Source organism: Haemaphysalis longicornis, unplaced genomic scaffold, assembly GCF_048455015.1.
Source record: "Haemaphysalis longicornis isolate Haplotype H1 unplaced genomic scaffold, Haemaphysalis longicornis Haplotype H1 scaffold_6, whole genome shotgun sequence".
NCBI lineage: Eukaryota > Metazoa > Arthropoda > Arachnida > Ixodida > Ixodidae > Haemaphysalis > Haemaphysalis longicornis.
In genome coordinates, this window is record NW_027526407.1 from 56,534,440 (window position 1) to 56,539,666 (window position 5,227).

Below are 5,227 nucleotides of genomic sequence, written 5' to 3' on the forward strand. Positions count from 1 at the left end.
CTGTGCCGAATTTTTCTCGTGATTAATGTTGGCTCTGATAGCTTGCTGCCCGAGATATACTCTCCTACTTCTAGTGTTTCGTTACATAAGCTGAAGAGGGCAGTTTCGGCATGTTTGTTCGTCATCATTTTAGGTTCATTCATATTTATCTTTGGTCCCTTGGCCATGCTTTCTGAATGTAGTTCCTCGAGCATTTCTTGCAAGTGTTCTGCAGACTCACTTAGCAAGACTATGTCATCTGCAAACCTCAAACGGCTCAAGTATTCTCCATTTGTATGTAATCCTATGTTTTCCCGGTCAGGCTTCTTGAATACCTCTTTAGGCATGCTGTGAATAGTTTTGGCGAGATGGTGTCTCCCTGTTGTATGCCCTTTTGGATATGAAATTTATGGCTTTGCTTGTGGAGGGTGGTCCTGCCCATGCATTCCTTGTATATGTCTTCTAGAGGTCTTAGGTAGGTCTTTTCTGTTCCCTGTTCTTTTAATGCTTCCAGCACTGCTGTTCTGTGTACCAAATCAAACACTTTTTCATAGTCTATAAGTGCCATGTAAAGGAGTTTAGTGTGATGAGTATGTCACGTATGCGGTTAACTATTACTCTGGTTAATAGCGTGCAAACAACTGAGAGTAGGCTGATGGGTCTGTAATTCTGAAGGTTTATCTTCCTTGTGAATGCGAATTATGTTGGCAGTTTTCCAGGCTGTGGGCACTTTGAAAGTCCTTAAGGATTCTGAAAACAGTGCCGCAAACTCCTCCCTCTTTTAAAAGATCCACGGGTATGCCGTCGTCACCTGTTCTGCCTCAAATATGGCTGTTTTCATTTTGCTACTCGATGTTGATATGTATAATGCACACCACCAGTTTCAGCAGTTTGAAAGCCTTTCCTATATACCTATAGACTTAGTTGTCGAAGCATTCTACCAACTTTTGGCTGGGCGGCTGGATCAAGTGAGACAGACCAAGATTTTTTGAGTTGAGGTAGCTCAATCAAAATAGGCTATCCTTAAAAAGAAAGAAATTGGCCCCGTACCTGCTCACTTCACTGCAAATGTCTTAGAAAGACGAGAGTCTTCTGCAACCCCTGCCACGTAAATGCCTCTTCTTTTGCCCGCCCACCTCTCACGCTCTTCCCCTCCAGTTTCGCTCCTCCCGCGATAAACACAGTGGAGGCTTATTGAGTCAATTCAGTTTTGCCGCGTTCCACTGCTCGCGCCATCGGCGGGAACCTTTCGTACTTGGAACCCTGCCACGAGGGGGCGCCGCGAGCGCTTTGTGTATTTTGAGGTCAAAACACCTTATTCGGGGCGTATTTTTTATTTGCTGTCGCAAAAATCAAGCAGCCGTGTATTTTTATTAAAAATAACAATGCAAGTGTCTTTTATGTATTGATGTCTTGCCTCATATACGCCTAATAGCTTCATTTTGCTCAACAATGTTGACAAGTGTGAACATCGCCACCAGATTTAGTAGTCCAGATTTGTTTTGCCTACATAAACGCCTCGTTCACGTAGTTAAGGTGGCTAGAATGAGAAGGTGTGAAATTCGCGAAGCAGCGCCCTTGCCCGCCGGCACGGCCTCCGCGATCGGCGTCCGGCGGCGCGCCGTTGCTCCGGCCGTCCCAATCGCCCGGAGAGAGCGTAAGTTGAAAAGGGGGCGTGGCCGCGTATGCGGCCGCACGATGGTTGGAACGAAAGCCATGTATGCTGGAACGCTCATCGAAATGGCTTTTCGTCAACTAGTGCGCTTCTTATCACAATAAAAAGAAAGCATAGCTGATTTTATGGGTGCAAAGCGGCTCATAGAACCTGAAAATGCATTTATTTTAGCTGCGATTGCAGCAATGCGACTTATTTAACATGGGCTGTGCCGCTTTATGCCCTCGACGCACGGACAATATTCGCTACCACCGATGGGAAATTTCTGGCGCCGAAATAACGTCCGGTTCGCTAAAATGTCATTATTTTTTCGGGTATTTCTTATCCCGGCTTATGTATTTTATATAGTCTGCATGGATAATGCAGTTCAGTAGAGCGTGGCGCGCGATCGCGTCGTACCCACGACAGATGGCTGTGCTCTTATCTAGCCTTCGAATTAATGCCTGTTTGGCAGAAAAGCACCCGTCTTATTTTTAGAATTAATGCGTTTAAGGAGATTACGTTGAGCGATAGCCTCAAGGATGCGGCAATCTACTCTACGCATGCGCGTTAAGCAAGTAATGGTTTCAATTTCAGTCGCAACAAATTTAAAAAACTTAGTCAGGTGCACTCTGATTTCATTGTATTCTTAAACGTATTTCGGTGGCCACAGGCAAGCCCATTTTTCCTAATTTGGAATGAATACCCGGCAAATTTAAAATTTCAATTACTGATTTCAAAGCACGTCTATGTGCTAAGCAATGATGACAGCTTTCATGTTTGTTTTGGACATTAGCCACTTATGTACACACTAAAAGTTGGAAACCAAATGTGTACTGCACACTCGTTCAAGAGCTGCATAGTTTATTAAACAGTTATTTACAAACTATATTGCACTTACATTCACAAATCTACATGTCTTCAAAATCTTCTTCTGCATGTCTTCAAAAACGGAACAGTTCACACACGAAGCACTTTGCGATGCAGGGGCTTGGGCACTAGTTTTTTGCGGTACGCGGCTTTGTCCGTGACAGTTGCACCAACATTGGCAAGCAGTGGCTGAAAAAAAAGTGTAAAAGTCAAACGATGGTTTATGCCGAGATTTCGGTAAAAAAAAAAATCCATATTTTGCACCAACGCCAGTTGCATTGAATCCTTTAATTAAAGTCGGATGCGGCGCTTCAATGAATGCTATTCGGGATATTCGAAAGCTATTCGAAGCTTTTTCTCAGCCCATCGCTGTCGTTTTTCTCGATCACATAAATCTAGATCACGCTCCAGCCTGCGAGCAACGAGTGCTCGCAGGCTGGAGCGCCGAAAGCTTCACAATATTTTGCACGCCATTTCAGCAGTGTAATATTCAGGCCAGCCTTTACAGCTGCTTACATGCGCGGGTTCTTCAAATGACTTACAACGCATCCGCAAATAGCTGCATGCCGCAAACAACGAATATAAATATCTTGTCGTAAATAAAAAAAAAGCATGGGCAAAATCATATAATCAATAGGCTGCATAACACGTGTTCCGTGAACGAGGCTTCAAACACGAAATATACAAAAATTAAATTTCTAAAAATAACTGCCGAAAATCAAACACGGCACCTGTATAAAAATGCAATCACTGCGCTTGATTGTTGTCCATAACCCACCCTACGCGGAAATAAAAATATAACGGCTGTTCCAGCAGGCAGGCACCCGATAATTCGCTCGCCGAAAAGTTCTCGTCCCCAAATGTCCCCGCACCGAAATGTCATGCACTGATCACAGAGCGCAACAATCACAGCGCGATTAACTTTTCACGGCACAGTGACATACCTGGGTTTCAGTGCTGTTCCTCGAAGCTCCTAGACAAGCGGACTTCATGACCTGGTCGTTCGGTTGGTCAGCTTAACAAAAATAAAGCTGCAACACAGTTCTGCCTGATCCCGGCAGCGAAGAAACGCAGCAACAAAGGCTCCGCAAAGCCGTCCAGGGGAGCCGGTGCAAGCTTCCCAACCATTAGAGTTCCTGTATATGCTCCCTACGGGAGCATATATAGGAACTCTACCAACTAGAGTTCCTGTATATGCTCCCTACGGGAGCATGCTCCCGTAGGGAGCATATATAGGAACTCTACCAACCATCGGCTAACACCGCCATCTCGCGGCGCGTTCAGGCGTTAGCCGCATTACATGTTTTTGCTGGGGGACGCGCCGAATGGGACGGCCGGATGGCCGGAGCAACGGCGCGCCGCCGGCAGCCGATCGCGGAGGCCGTGCCGCCGGGGTCCTATTTCGCGGGTCTGCCGCTAGGGGAGCATTGGGCGCCTCGGTCACAGGCGCGGTAAGACGAGGCGCGCGCCGGAGCAGTCGACGGGGGCTCGCTGGCGGTCGTTTCCATGCGCATGCATGGTGATGGTAAAAACGCGTAGCCAAAATTTTTTTTCGAGGGTGGCTAAGGGTGTTCTCATTCCCTCTCGCCTCCCGCTCGGAAGCAAAAAAAAAAAAAAAAAAGCGCGGGTGTTTGCAAGCGCCCTCGAAGGCTATGAACACGTATACAAGAAACATGATTGCGCAATTGTAGAGGGGCCTCTAGTTTCATTTGCTCCTGTCATTTTAATTCTAACGTGCAGTTAACACGCAGAAAGCTACGTTTTAGTGCTGGCCTGTACTACTTCCCCCCTGCCCATATTACGTCACTGCAGCGTGAAATGTGGGAATTTTTAATATTTGTTGCATTGCTTCGGTTGAAAGATGTCTTAATTCTGTGGCAGGAATGGAGCCGAGTGAGTTACCAGCCGCTATAGCTAGTTCTTCAAAATTGAGGAAAGTTGCATTTTGTCATCACTTCCCCCTTTTGAGGTCTCTTTCATGATATTGGTGTTGATTATGGCTGTACTTATATTGCCAGGTTAAGTTGTAAGCTGGGCGAAAATCCGCAAACCACGCGGTGTGAATCTGAAGTATACGAAACGTATACTTCACGCGCGGGCTCCTTGTGCAGACATTACACTAAACAGCGATAGTTCCACGTGATTGCCTGTTTATTTCATCTTGTGTACTATTATGAGTGTGACATCCACAATAAAATGACGTAGGCTGTATAAATGAGATTTTTTTATTTGTTTGTTCTTGTGCAAAATGCAGATATCAGATTTTTTTTGCATAAAAGCATTTTATGCGTCCATAATGGAAAATCCAGTGTAAGGCCGCTCAAGCTCATTCTGTACAGTCTACATCAAATCTGGGGACTTGCGTTATGTGTAGCGCAGGTGCTATGTTAAAAAAACGACAGGCTATGATTTATGCATACAATTAAGAAGCGTTATATCCCTAGCAATCATTTCAGCAAATAGTACACTTCGGTTATCTTCGTCACTGAAATAATGCGCACAATTGTACAAAAATTACTCCATGCGGCAGATTAAAAATAAGCAAGTCAGGACCCAGGCAGACCAGTGCGCACCCGGGTGCGGGAGGGAGGAGGAGGGGGGGTGATTACGACATTCGTTTGTTTAATTCGATTTAATTACGACATTTGTTTGTCATGCTGGGCTGATTGAGCATTGAAAGAACAATACTCGTGCTCCCACGAAGCTTCAAAGAGGGCCAGAAAA